Source organism: Tursiops truncatus, chromosome 18, assembly GCF_011762595.2.
Source record: "Tursiops truncatus isolate mTurTru1 chromosome 18, mTurTru1.mat.Y, whole genome shotgun sequence".
Taxonomy (NCBI): domain Eukaryota; kingdom Metazoa; phylum Chordata; class Mammalia; order Artiodactyla; family Delphinidae; genus Tursiops; species Tursiops truncatus.
Window position 1 is genome coordinate 49,343,164 of NC_047051.1, and position 15,741 is coordinate 49,358,904.

Sequence of the window (15,741 nt, forward strand, 5' to 3'; positions counted from 1 at the left end):
CACACATTATCAGTTGCTTCTTGTGCAATTTTAATTCAGAGTGATGAAAATATTTTTGATTTCTAAATATATAAAAAAAACATTAGCTTACTGTCTTGCTTTTGCAATTTATTTGAATCCCACATATGTGCTTTATTTTTTTTAATTGTGCCATAGTATAAAATATCCTTGGTTTTTGCACTTAATTTTAGTCCATGGTTCTATGTTTTATCGTTTTGAAGTTAGAAATCACTCAAGAGAGACACAACAGCACTCTTCTTTGAATGTCCCAGCTATGAACTCTATTTGAATGTCATCAATATTATATAATGTTTTTGAGTTCTTTAAAAAATTAGAAAGTCCAAAAAATCAAAAGGGAATTTCTTAGATATGTACCACATGCCACCTCTTTGTTTAAAAATGGAAAGCTAGTCTCTGGAGCAGGAATTTGTGGTGACACTGGATCTATGCTTCCAGTTACTGTTACTTTCAATATTGCTCCGAAATTTGGTTCATAGGCCACTGAAATATAGGACACCATGAGACACACTTTCAGCACAGCAAGCAGTTATAGAGTTTCACCATGCAACTTGCAATAGCCTTACTGTGCAATGAGAAATACATTTCCACCCACCATACTGAAATTGATGCCAGTAGGACCGCATTCAGAATACAGTACAACAGAAAACAGTAAAATACACCATCTGTGGTTGGGCAGTTAAAGCACAAAGAGAGTAGAGGATCTGAGAGATCAGTTAATTTGGACGAGGGAGACTACCTAAGTGAGCTCACTTAAGTTCTAAGATGGATCTAGGAACTAGTCTCCTTACTGGTCAAATTAATCGTATAATTGTCAGATATTGTTTGTGATCGTAGGCAGTTCTGTTTGCATCAGGTGCAAATGAATGTGATTCAGATACCTGGTTTTTCTGATTTACTAACATTACTAAGAGGGTCTGTGAACAGTGAATGAGGTAGTTTACTTTCCTAATACTTCTTAAACCATTCATGATATGAAAACTAACAAACCCAGCCAACAGTCATTAGTCACATCTCATTCCTTGAGAAATGTTCAGATTTGATGAATGTATTCATGCATCTATTTATTCTTCCCACAAACATGTAGTGGGACCTTCTGAACAAGGCACTGTGCTGGGAACTGTGGGTCATCGTGGGAAGAGGCAGGCACTGAGCCTGCTGTCCTGTGGCTGTCCACTAGAGCAGGAAGAACATAAACCAGGTGTCTATTTATTTCATTCTATTTCTATAGGGATTAAAGCATTACCTTCAGAGCCAGGTGGACTTGGAGCACAATCTGAGCTCAAACAGCAAACATCCACCACTTGGGTGCCTTTGCTGCGTCAATTTCTCTATTGGTTCTCTTATATGTCAAAAGGGAAGAGTAATACCTACCTGGCAGAGGTTTTTTTTAGGAATCAGATAATCTTGTAAGATGCCAAGGAAAGTGCTCAAGTGACTATTCTTATTCAAATGATAACAACCACAATGATGAGGATGTGATAGTGACCAGTCGTAAATGAGCAAGGAAGTTGATTAGAATTTTAAACAACTAGAGTTGACCACTGCCTTCCATCTATGGCTTGAAATCAATATTCTAGCACTAAACACCAATGGAAATATATCCCATCTTAAAGCCTACCCTTTAGGAATTCGTGCTTTAAATTAAGATCTTGTGCCCTATTTAAATACAAAGACAGGGAAGAAAGAACATGCATAGATATTTTCAGTCATTAACATCTTAGGATGAATTATTTTATTATATCTTAAGTGGAGAACGTGCTGTACAAGGTTTTCAGTTATGGGTAAGAGGAAGGGTGGGTCCAGAGAACAGGGCACTGCTATCATATATACATGGGACCTACCCAGTCAGGAGTATGAAGCCCCAGCATATGTAGCCAAAGAGGGGAAATAGGGAAGGAGAAACAGCAACAAGTGGGAAGATGGGAAATTTTAAAATAATTGGTAACACATGACAAGGACTATTCTAAAAACCTTGCACGCACATCTCACACGGTGTGTCGGGGAGGGAGAAATTTTCTTTTACTTTCCTAGGCTCTTCTGGCTGGTCTAAGAATTAAATTGACATGACACAGATTAACAGGAGAAAATCAAACAAAAGTTTAATACCATGTATGCATGGGAGAGACCCAGGAAACCTGAGTAATTTGCCAAAAAGGCCAGAACCCTCACCTCAAATACCATCTTCAACTAAAGACAAAAGAGGATGCTGGGGGTAGTGCTTTGGAACCTCAAAAGGGAGGCAGGCAATTCACATGAAGATGGAAAAGACTATGTTTGGTAAATAAATGTTTGCTGGGTCATGCAGAGACAACAGGACACAGAGTGGACTCTGGTCTCTAGCATTTCCCCCACTGCACCTGGCCCATACTCTGCAGCTATCTCAGCAAAGCTCTATTCCAGGAACAGGCCCTGTATACAAATTCTTTTAGACAGCTATGGGAAAGGTCAAAGTCTCTTCCTGGGCCTTGAATTTTTTTACCCCCCAAATAATCCACATGCCAAGGAGGCATTTTGGGGTTGCAAGTTTTGCTCCCCTACAGATGTTTACAAACAATCTTATTAGGTAAGCACTAGTCATACTCCCAGTTTACAGCTGAGAAATTTGAAATAAAGAGCTGTCAAATAACTTCCCCAATATGCACAGGCAATGAGAACAGCAAAGCCAAGATTCACACTCTAGCAGCCTGGCTCCAGAGCCCTTTTATTTTTTTAATTTTTATTGGAGTATAGTTGCTTTACAATGTCGTGCTAGTTTCTGCTGTACAGCAAAGTGAATCAGTTATATGTATACATATATCCCCTCTTTTTTTAGATTTCCTTCCCATTTAGGTCACCACAGAGCACAACTACTGCCCTACACAGGCTGATTCAGGTCTTTAGTCACATGACTAATTTGAACTTGCATGATGACATCTAGCAAATGTATTAGTAGTTAGGATTCTCCTGAAATGCAGAACTAATGGGATGGATATACATATGCATATATATATATATATATACTTACAGGATTTATTATGAGTCCTTGGCTCATGCAATTATAGAGGCTGAGAAGTCCCAAGACACGCCTGCCATCTGCAAGTTGGAGATTCAGGAAAGCCAGTGGTATAGTTCCAATTCAAACTTGAAGGCCTGAGAACTAGGGGAGCCAATGTCTAAAGGCAGAAGAGGAGGGAGGTCCCAGCTATAGCAGAGAGCAAATTCGCCCTTCCTCTGCCTTTTTGTTCTACTCAGACACTCAGTGAATTGAATGCTGGCCCCCTGCACTGGGGAGGGCCATCTACTTTACTCAGTCTACTGATGCAAATGTTAATCTCTTCCTGAAATGCCCGCATAGATACTCCAGAAATAATGTTTTACCACCTAGCTGGGTTTATCCCTTAGCCAAGCAAGTTGACACATAAAATTAACCATCACGGCCAAGACTCTCAAAGTTCTTTGTATGTGTAAGTCCACCCTCTGAATCAATGAGAAAACCCATTTTTACACTGAGAACTTCGTGAGGGTGCAACACAAAGGGTGGTAAAATAGAAATAAGACCAAGGGATTGTGTGTCCTAATATTTTTATGGAGAACATCTGAAGACAGTACAATATATGATGACACATAAGTGAGGCATTTTGGAAGCTCTTCATAAGGAAGGGACGATTGCTTACCGTGGAGCACAGCTGTCAGAGTGCAGTAAAGAGTGCTTCTCTGAGACAAGCCCAGACATTGATACTTAACAAAACAAGGCTCCCAAGTCTATCTACTTGGTAATAAATGAAATAGGAACACTACAACCTACCAATTTATTTTCTGGCAGTAAATGCAGCTTGGGGCTGTATTTGACATTGGAGGTCCAAACCTCAGCAAGAATTTCTATGGTGCAGAAATTTGGGAACATGGGCAGAGGGAGAAGGAACAGGGGGCATGTGAAATTTCTTGGCTAAAAACAGGAACATCTTGTGGTGTGGGAACTGAATCTTTTCTCCCTATTATAATAGTTCTCAGGGGCTTTCCTGAGTTAAAAGTAAAATGAATTCTCACCCTGAAGACCAATATGTCCATTTTAATTTCTGGCTTTAGCTTGGGACAACTTATGTCTTATTACTAATGTTCCTCTTTGCCTTATAGTAAGTGCACGTGGCAGAAATGGGATGCTAGCTCCCCTACTGAGGACGATTGCGGAATGAAGGACAGGATCAAAGGGTGGGAGAGGTCTTTTCCCTCCCCACGGACCAACGTTGTCTTTTAATTTCTATCAGTGTTATGACTTTGGAGGAGGGCATAGAATCAAGAAGAAAGAATGAGGAAGCTGGCACTTGCAAAATGACTTCCAGACCTATTAAAACATCAAAGCCAAAATATTCCCCCCAGGAATGAACTTCAGACGACAGTTTAAGAGAAGACATACCAAGGAATATTTCATTTCATATTCACAAAGCCTAAGCTTCCCATCTCCACAGTATTCTATGTTTTTATGTGTTTTAACAGCTTGTAACATCTTCAAATAAAAAGAGTAAAAATGTAAGCATGTGGCTAAGCTATATATATATATATATATATATATATATATATATATATACACACACACACAATTCTTAATCACTCAATATCACTCTAGTCTTATCCAATACGGACAGGATAAAAGTCGAAGTTGTCATGCAAATTAAAATAGAGAAAGAGTGCTTTTACTGGATTACTCTTTACAGAGATCTTTTTTTTATTTTTACAAAAATGTTTCCAACCACTGGAACACAAAAAGGTACACAAATACATAAAAGCATGAAAGGGGCTATGAACCTATTGTTAAGAGGAAATCTGCTTGTAGAAAAACACACATGTCCTTTTAAGTGTATAGCTCTGCATGAATCTCTTTCATATAGAAAGAGCACAGTGACGCAGTTAAGAATCAAGCCTGACTTTAATCAACTTTTTAGTGCATAGTAAAGTTAATAAGATATGCAGTTTTGTGCTCTTAGTAACCTTATGAATGCTTTCCTGGAGTTTTTACATTAGAAAAGCCAGTGTTATCAAACATTGGAACTTTGGTAAGAGATTTTGCTACTTGAAGCCTGCTGATCCTTTCACGGGAATGGGGGAATGAATTTCCCTTCTCTGTCAATATCACCTTGAGAACAAGAGCTGAAGGGTTTAAATGGACCCTCTCCAAGGATCCACTTGTGCCCTCCGTAGCTGGCAGTGGTAGGCGCCCATATAGGTCCCTTATTCTAAGGCTTGTAGAAATCATAAAAGCCAAGTTGCAGGAATACTCATGGTATAATATATTTGGTGTTATTGTCCCTAGATAGACACACACTGGTCAGACCGTGTGTACTGATGTTTCATGCAGGAAATATGGTGACCATATGTTCAGGTTTCTATGTTTCACTAGTTCTATTTCCTCCCCCCACTTTCTTTAGCAGTTTATGGTTTCTTTTCATTGACAAATTGCCAACTGTTAATTTATAAAACAGACTAAGTGTAAAGTAACCACAGTGAGGAAACCAAAACGAAGACGACTAAAGCAAAGAAATAATTATATCAAAATATCTCCCAACAGGGACTTCCCTGGCAGTCCAGTGGTGAAGACTTTGGTTAAGACTTTGCCTTCCAGTGCATGGGGTGTGGGTTCCATCCCTGGTTGGGGAGCTAAGATCCCACATGCCTCACGGCCAAAAAACCAAAACATAAAACAGAAGTATTGTAACAAATTCAATAAAGACTTTAAAAATGGTCCACGTCAAAAAAAAAAAATCTTAAAAAAAGTATCTCCCATCGCAGAGGTATGATCTATCTTGGACCTTCATGATGTGAGCCCCTAGAACACTCAAGGGGAATGAGAACGCCTCAGAGGTGACCAGACTACTACCATGTTCTACCTTTTATGTTTGTTTGGTGAGGGTGGGAGGAGACTCATTCAATTTTCAAACAAGCCAGGCTCCTAAAAGAAGTACAAAGGAACTGATAGTTTATTGAGCATTTTTAGAGAACACATTTTCTTATTCTGGCTTTATCAAAATAAAATGTCTTAAATTAGAAAACCCTGGGAAACTCCCAAATCCTCCCTAGTATCTAAGTGTCTAAACAGAATCTCACAAAGCTAGTAAGCAAGGATCTTTCCTTTGAGCTTCTTTCCCCCTCCTTCAACTCCTTAGACACAGCTCTGTTAAGTCTGACATCAGCTAGAGGCACCCACAAAGGCCAGGTCACTGCCCTAATGGAGGATTATAGATTCTCTGTTCACGATAAAATACTTGCTTATTCTGACTCACTAAAACATCATTTATTTGCCTAAATCCCACCCCCTTAACCTGAGTAAAGACTTGATCTTACAGTAAAAAAGATACAGCACTTTCCATACCCTAAGGAATTATCTCCCTGCCTCTAGCTTTCCTACCTAAGAATGTGTGCTTGAAAGAAGATGAACGGAGTGAGGATTTGGAATAGAATTTGCAGAAGTAACCTTTGGCAGCTGTGCCTGGAATAGGGCAGGAGAGGTGCTATCGTGATGCTACTCACTAGTAACTCATCAGTTCTCAGAGTAGAGGGATGGAGGAGAAACCATCCTCCCTGCTTCCAGGCTACTTTCTATCCTTACTCCCTCTCCAGGTTCACAAGGTGCTCTGATGACTGGATTGGCTTCCCAAGGGGCTTGATGATTGGGGTAGTGCCCTGAGTGGGGGACATAAGCACTGGAAAGGGATGATGGTGCTTTGGTTGGTGTCAGTCCATTTCTGAGAGTCTCTTCGCCTCTAGAAATACTGGTAATGCCAAGGTCCTGGATCTGCAGGGACGAAGATCAGACCTGACCTCAGTATCTTCACCAAGGCCAGGTTACCCTAAAGAAGAGAAGCCTATTGATGAAGAGTCAGTCAATCAGTGATACACTTTGGCCTCACAGAACACTTCTGTTCGAAGGTCAACAAACTATACTCAATCAACCTCTTTTAATCATTTCTTTCCCAGGTTTATTCTTTCTTCCTCTGACCCTCTATGCTGCTCACCATTCCCCTAACATGCCAAGAACATTCATATCATTATCCTTTCCTCAAATTGTTCTTTCTGTCTAAAATTCTTTATGACTAACTCTACCCAAAAAGTCAGGGGAAGAGAGCTTTTGAGGATAATTCTGATGGTGCCTAATTTAGATGGATGGAAGGATAGTAGTGCCATTAAGTGAACTGAGATGCAGACATAGGGTGAAGGGAGGGAAGGGGATATTGGAGATGAATTTTGGGACCTGCTGTCTTTAGAGTACCTATGAAACGTTCCAGAAGAGAGAGATGTAGCATATATTTCAGGCAGAGATTGGGCATGGAAATAATACACGAGAATCATCAAAACAAAGTGGTGATAGATGAAGAGATTTCCAGAGGAAGGGCACTAGAGTGGGAAAACAAACAAGAAGAATGAGGATAGTGCCTTGGTAAGTGTATGAATATAGAGCGGCTTACACAAAAAAGGAAGAAAGCAGATAACTAGGAGAACCAGAAGACTTCATGGTCACAGAATCCAAGGGAGGACTGAAAGAGGAAGATTACCAGGGTCGAGTACTATCAAGATGCCAAGCAACAGGAGAACTAAAAACAAGTCATTTGATATGGTAACTAAGAGCTCATGTAAACCTTGAGTGGGAGGCAGCCTGGGTAACTCTGGAGTGGGGCTGCCCGGGTTTGCATCCTAGCTGCACCGTTTGCTCGCTCTGTGATGCTGGGCAGGTTATTTATTCTCTCTCTGCCTCAGCTTCCACATCTATTAAATGGAGATAAGGACAGCACCTACTTCAGAGAGTGGACATGAAAATCACATGAGTTAACATATTTAAAGTGCTGAGATCACTGCCTGATGCAAGCTTTATGTGAATGTTTGCTGCTACAATTTATTATTATAAGATTCCAAAGAATCAGAGAGCAATACATATATAGCACAATAAAATAATCTTTGAAGAAGCATGGCAATAAATGGAAGGGGCAAACAGGGCAACAGCTTAAGGAGCAGAAAGTTGAGTATAGGCACTTTTCCTTTTGATTCCCCCCTACAACAATACAAAGAGGAGGAGAAAAGAATATGAAATTCATGGAGAGTTACAGTATAAATACTAGTAACATGGAAACCAAAGTCAAATACTGGAAATCTCCATGAAAGTCCTTATGGGCACTCCTACTCTTTCTTTAAAACATGAAGTCAGCACTTTCCTTTCTGATTTAAGGTTTATTTTTATTTCTGCCAACTCTGCAATTGTATAACTTGGTTAATTAAGTGTCTATCAAGTTTAATGCTTAGCCTCATTGTTCCTAACATGGTTTCAAGAAGTAAATGTTGCTTTAAAATAAATTTATTAATAAATTAATCACGCTTTTCAAAGAAATATTACAGAATAATTAATCTAAACAACACATACCATTCGTTTAAGTAAGAACAAATTATACTTCCCCAAATAATTTTGCCTTAACTCTGGCCATCAATCATCTCATGATTAGTAAAGAAAATGGTTCTTCTAATTATATAAATCCTTACATCTATGAGTAAAAAGTGGGAAATAGAGTAAGAATTTATTATAAGGAATGCTTTTGTAAATTGAAAAATGACTATTATGTTTTAGTTTTCCTAGCATTTGACAGCATTCTGCTGATACAGTATTTCGTTGTATTCTTATTCCTTATCCTTACAAAGGCTTCCATTCACATCAAAAGTATGCTGAAGGCCCCAACCTTGACCATGAAAGTTCTCTTTGTCTTCATGATTACAGCTGGGGAACCTTAACTAGCCACCTGTTACCAATTATTTTTAATTAGCATCGTAGGATATTTTGGCCTGTTCAATAGAACCTTTTGAGTAGGGTTTGGTTGGAATTTTTTGTTTTGTTCCTCTTCTTTTTTTTTTTTTTTGGAAGCAAGAGAAACTAAGGTAACAGGAAACGATTTTTAATTTACAAGTAAATTAATGAGTCACATTTGGAAAACAAAACAACCAGGATTTTCACAAGCAAGTTACCAACTGACCATAGCATTACCCGCATAGAGCCAGCAGGTATGTTGGGTGCTGTAAGTCATGGTTTGCCAAGTTATCTGCATCATGCTCCACCAATTATTCTACCAAAGAACCTTGGTCCCACAGTGGGCTCCCCTTGTAAAGAATATTTTTCATCAACAGTGAGGAGCAGAAGTGAACATTCACCTGACTGGACAGGTATTAAGGACGGGAAGGAGGACTTCCAGTGGCAGGAAAACTACATCCAAGAAAAATCCCAGCAGTCAATTCTGCCAAGGGAGAGCAAAACCAGGAGACTGGGAGGATCCCTAGTAAAGATCTCAAGCACACAACTTCCTTTAGACAGATCACTTTCAATCCATACATTTCTCTTGTTATCTAGAACAGCAGAGTTTATTCATAACTTGACATTTTCTATCATTTTATGACTATTAAATTTGTAGATTACAATGGATTTCTCATATGGGCAACCTAATTACTGGACTAAAAAAAGAAAACCTTAAAAACGTGTGTCCTCCTTAGAAAGAAATTCCTGTTCTTCTGTGGCTCATTATATATGGTTATGGACTATTTTCCAAAAACGTTTATGCTTAAGGTTTTATTTCCCCAGAATTATGCTGCATGTGACACCAAGCCCTGTGTGGCCTTAAGGAGAAGCTGCCCCATGGTTGCCCTGGTGAGGGGTAACCCCAGCTGCTGCCTGCATATCTGGTTTGGGGATATGCAAACCTGATTCTGGCTATGTGTACTGGCCACAGACCTGAAAGGGTCATCTACCTTCTAAGAGACTGCTGTGCCTCACTGCAGGATGTTTAATTCTATGGATAAATTGACTTTAAAATGCTGATTAAGCCAATTCCAGAAAATTAAAAATTAGCATTGGTTTAGATTAGATTGAGCATCAATAGAAAACACCCTGCTGCCCAGGATCACTGGCAAACTTGCCAATTGATGTGATTTTGTTGCAGGGGATGGGGGGAGGGTAGTCATCCTGACTGCTACTCACCAGTTGTCTGAATTGTTGACATGGATGTGTAGAGTTTCCTCCTTGCTCTTCAAGCCTGTGACTCCTAACTCCACAATTAGACACAACAAGAACTTTGAAGGACACTTCATAAACCATATCCTATTCTCCATCAACTACCAGGGTTGATCCAAGCGTTACTTTTGGGTCAGTGTTTACTGCCATTTTTTATTGTCTTTCATTCCATGAGCCAGCTGATGAGTCAACAGAAATCTCACAAATAAATACTTTAACACTGGAATGTCTGTTGCCAAATTCAGCAAAGAATGTTGAACAACTGCTTAATGTTTCCTACAGTAAGCTGTCACACAACAATCATTTTAAAAAGGTAAGAGGGAAAAGAGGACTGCGGAGTGAAATTCTGTTTCTTGATGCAGAACAGACACTAATAACTTACCGGAAAAGTGTTCAATTCATACACGAGTAACTCAAATTCCTTTAAATAAATACGAATGTCAAATTTGTTACTTTTTTATCTTAACGATGATACCCTGGAAATAACCTTTAGAATCAAGAAACACCAGCAATTTGAAGTATGCCAACTAAATCTAGATTTCTGGCTAAATTTATTATTAGGACTTATTACCAGACTACAGCAAATAGCAATATATGTTTTACATTAAGGAGATATTAAGAAAACTTTTTTTTTTTTTTTTTTTTTTTTTTTTGCGGTGCGCGGGCCTCTCACTGTTGTGGCCTCTCCCGTTGCGGAGCACAGGTTCTGGACGCGCAGGCTCAGCGGCCATGGCTCACGGGCCCAGCCGCTCCACGGCATGTGGGATCTTCCCGGACCGGGGCACGAACCCACGTTCCCTGCATCGGCAGGCGGACACTCAACCACTGCGCCACCAGGGAAGCCTTAAGAAAACATTTTACGTGTGCATTGTTATGGTGTATCACATTCAACCATAAATGTGGCGTCAAAAAGCTTCATAGTCAATATATATCATAACAAAAAATTCCATCCCATCATCAAATCTCTAGTACTTATATTAACCTTCCTAGTTCAAGTATGCCTGTGTTCTCAATGAAAGAGAAGTTGATAAAATGGACTAATATATAGTATTTTAAGTGTTTCTCCTATCTTTTAAAGAAATGTATTTTGGCTAAAGCTATTCCTCTGTCAAACTCATTACCTATATTGAATTTTACTACAGGATTGGTTCCTATTTGACTTATAGAGATGCTAAAATTTGGACAATATCTTCATGAAGTCCATGGAAAGTCCAGGAAAAAAAACTATGTCACTGATATTAATCTTCATGATATAAATAAAGGCAGCCATAATCATTATGACCTATAAATAGCCATGGAGGATGACTAGGATACCTATCAGTAAGCTTTCTCATTAATGACATCAATATGTTTTCTCTACTATAAATGTAGAGAAAACAAAGGTAGGATGGAGGATGGCTCCATGGAGGATGACTAGGATACCTATCAGTAAGCTTTCTCATTAATGACATCAATATGTTTTCTCCACTATAAATGTAGAGAAAACAAAGGTAGGTCCTTGATCACTGAGGGGCTGATACTCCATTGAGAATACAAAATAAAATATGCCTTGACTGTACAACAAAAATAACAGAAGACAAGGAGTGTTCTTTCATATAATTCTAGCCTTGGCCCTTCCTCGATATGATTTTAGCCTAATACTTAATCTCTTCAAGGCCAGATTCATATTCTGAAAATGGGGAGATTAGAATCAATTCTTGCTTAGAGCACTCATAGCTCTAAAATGTCAATGAGTTCAGGTTAAACAAAAACATAAATACCTGAACAAGGTAGTTTATGCTAAGCGTTGAATAACTACAGGTTATCAGGTACTGAGCAGGTTCAGAGTAGGCATCAGTCACTGCAGCCTGGCCAGGGGGAGACACACAGAAGCATTGCAGAGAGGCTAGGTTTCAATGATTGCAGCTGGTTGGGGTCGCTGAGAACCAGAACTGGTCTACCGAGGTGAGGTGGTGCAGAGTCTAGGAGCAGATTCTGGGGACCAAGGGCAAGGCCAGCTGAGCAGAAACAGTTACTTGAGGCTGAATCATCAGCCCGTAAACCTAATTTGGCCATGGTCAGGCTACGTCCAGGTGTTGGGATCAGGCTCATTGTGCTGCGGGGACCAATTACACCAGCCGAGGGGAAAGAAGAATTACAGAAGCTGAGACCAAGCAGTTCTTAAGAGGTTGTTTCACATTTTGTTGACTTCATAAGTTACTGGTGCATAATTTTAAACCGGATATAAACAAAAAGCCAAATTCTATTTCACAATACAGCGTGTAACTTTCACTTTCTGTTGAAACAGTTACACTGGATTCTTCTTATTAAGTAAAGGATAAAAATACATCGTCCAGGGAAAACAGTGATTTAGAAATTAGAGGATCTAAGGAAATAGGCATGTATGTATTCCTTTTCCAAGCCCAAATAATACCCTGAGAAGCTGAGAATATGAATATCAGTTTCAATCCAAGGATTCTGCATTTATAGATTTCATCAGGATTTCTGGGTCTCTAACCGTATCAGGTCAGCTCCCACATGCCCAAGCTCCTGCCCAAGGATGAGGGTTGAAGAGTTCCTTGCTGCTTGCTCAACCCAGCCCCTCAGTTAATCAGCAAGCCCTGCATGCATGTACAGGAGCTTTAGTCCCACCCCTAGTCTGGCTGCCCTGTGGATGTTATCCAGTTTGTCCCACGTGAGCCCTTGAAGATCGCTTTGCTCTCAGGCTGCCAGTTTATGTCTGAGCCCTACCATGTGTGCCCCATTCACGTGATAGGACTTCTCTTGTTCCTATTTGTTCCTTGAGTTCCCCCACCGACTCTTAAATTTTGTCCTAATTCCAACCTGCTTGTCTGGGGCCACGATTAACTAATCTGTGGCAATTTCGTATTTCTAGGAACACTGATATAAAAGACTAGAAGTTTCCAATTAAAACGTCTCCATTGCTTACAGGGATGGCTGCTGTCGATATATTTATTCTGGCACTCCCAGGAAGCCCCTTTAGCAGGGCTCAACAGTGGCTTCAGCTGTCCTTTAATAGCACAGCAAATTCTTGAATTGCCCCTTAACCCCCGGAAACTTCCAGGATCTATTTCCCCTGCTAGTCATAGTCTGTCCCCCAAATCTGATTGTCAGCAGCTCTTGTAGGGAAGGGGAAATTAACTGTTATTTAAGAACTGTTCTAGATCCCAGTGTGGCTCTCTTAGCATAAATTCTAGAGATGAGTTCATAGCACTCTGTACTGTGCTAGCTTTTTACTGCTATATAAAAATTACCATAAATTTAGTGACTTAAAACAATATCCATTTATTTCGTAGTTCTGTAGGTCAGAAGTCCAGGTGGACTCAGCTAAGTTTTCATGGGGCCAAAATCAAGATATTGACTGACTCTTATCTGAAGGCTCAGGAGAAGCATCCACTTTCAAAACCATTCAGGTTGCTGGCAGAACTCTCATTTCCTTGCAGCTCTACAGCTGAGATTCCTTTCCTTGGTGACTACCAACCAGAGTCCACCCACAGATCCCAGAGGATGCCCGCATTCCTTGATTCATGGCCCTCTCCATCTTCAAGCCAGCAACAACACAGCAAATCCTACTCATGCTTCAGATCTCTCTCAATTCTTATTCTGCCACCAGGCAGAGAAATTTCTCTGCTTTTAAAAGCTCATGTGATTATATTAGGCCCACCTAGATAATCTCCCTTTTCTAAGGTCAGCTATGCCTTATGTTACGGGTTCAACTGTATCCCCCCAAAAAGATATATTCAAGTCCTACCCCCAGGACCCCACAATGTGACTTTATTTGGAAATAGGGTCTTTAAAGGGGTAATCAAGTAAAAATGAGGTCATTAAGGTGGACCCTCATCCAATATAATGGTATCTTTATAAAAAGGGGAAATTTGGACATAGAGACTGGCACAGAAGGAAAATGATATGAAGACACATGGGGAAAATGTCATGTAAAGACAAAGAGAGACTGACTGAGGCAAATGTAAATGAACGCCAAGGATTATACACCCCCATCAGAAGCTAGGAAGAGGCAAGGAAGTGTTCTATCCAGAGTCTCAGAGGGAGCGTGGTCCTGACAATACCTTGATTTCAGATATCTGCTCCTAGAACTGGGAGGCAATACATTTTTGTTGTTTTAAGCCATCTAATTTGTGGTGCTGTGTTACGGTAGTCCTAGCAAACTGATATACCATATAACATAACACAATCAAGGAAATGTAGCTCATCACATTCACAGGTTCCAGGGATTAAGAGGTGTATAAGGCTGAAGACCCATCCAAGAAGTTCTGCCTACCATACTTAGTCTATAGCCCATTAATAATCTGAGATTTAATCAGAAGATTATAAACTTCTTCCCCTTGGCCACATCTTATCACCACACCAACAGGGCTCTAGTATAAAACAGTGGATTACAGTTGAAAAAGCTTCAAGACACAGTCTCTTTTTGAGAAGGATTAATTAGGAAATCCCAAAGTCAAGAAGGGAAACAAAAACAAGGACATTGGAGGAATTTGAAGCCTCTAGCGCCTATAGCTACAGCAAACATTAAACACAGCCCAGCTCCTAGGCAGACTAACATAAATTTTCACATGAAAGATCCATTTACCTTAGTTCTTATTACCTGATACAACATGTCCAGCTTTCTACAAAAAATTACAGGGCATATGAAAAGCAAAGATAAAAAACAATCTGAAGAGACAAAGCCATCGAGACCTAGGTATGATATAGATGTTAAAATTATCAGGTAGGGAATTTAAAATAACTACATGTTAAGGACTCTATCCTTTTTCTGTTAGAAAAAGTAGGCAACATGCAAGAACAGATAGATAATGTAAGTAAAGGGGTGGAAACTCTAAAAGAATCAAAGGAAATGCTATAAGCCACAAACGCTGTAACAGAAATGAAGGATTGTTTCAATGTGTTCATCACTGCACTGGATATGACCAGTGAAAGAAAAGAAAAAAAGAATAGAGTATGCAGGAACAGTGGGGCAATATAAAAAAGTATAATATATACATAATTGGAATACTATAAAGAGAAGAAAGAGAGAAAGGAGCAGAAGAAACATTAGAAGTAACGAATATATTGGTATAAATACTCTTGTATATGTCTCTTGGTACACAAGCACATGCATTTCTGTTGGAGTGGCAACTTTGGAAGATAATGCCAAACATTGTCCCAAGGTTTGTTGTATTAATTTACAGCCTCACCAATTATATGGGCATTCTGGTTGCTCTATATCCTCACCAACACTTTATTATATCCGTTCTGATGGTTGTATAATGGTATTCATTGTGGTTTTACTTTACATTTGACTTATTCCCAATGCAGTTGAGCACCTTGCATGTTACTGGCCATTTGTACATCCTTCTTTGGGAAGTGTTTGGTCAAGTTTTCTGGCTTCTATTTCATTGCCTGTCTTTAGCTTATTGATTTGTGGGAGTTATTTATACATTCTGGATGTAAATAGATTTTCAGTCTACTTCTTGTTCATCCTTACTGTGATTTTGTACCCTTGGTCTCATGTAGCTGTCAAAAGCCCTGCTGTATTTTTCAGCCTCTCTGCTACCTCTTTCAGAATCAGCAGATATCCTTAGAGAAAAACTGACCCAAATGCTGGGCTTACTTCTCTGGACCTCATTTTTTTTTTCCAGATCTTGCTTCTGTAATTTTTTACTGCCTTACTAGCTCACCAATGCTTTCTAGTAGGTATTTTTAGTTTA

The 15,741-nt window shown here is 39.6% G+C and overlaps 1 long non-coding RNA gene across 1 annotated transcript in view; it reads right to left on the reverse strand.

Annotated features, from left to right (window-relative positions):
• LOC117308818 (uncharacterized) overlaps positions 1-15,741 on the reverse strand; it is a 497,295-nt gene that overhangs the window by 160,176 nt on the left and 321,378 nt on the right. The window lies entirely within an intron of this gene.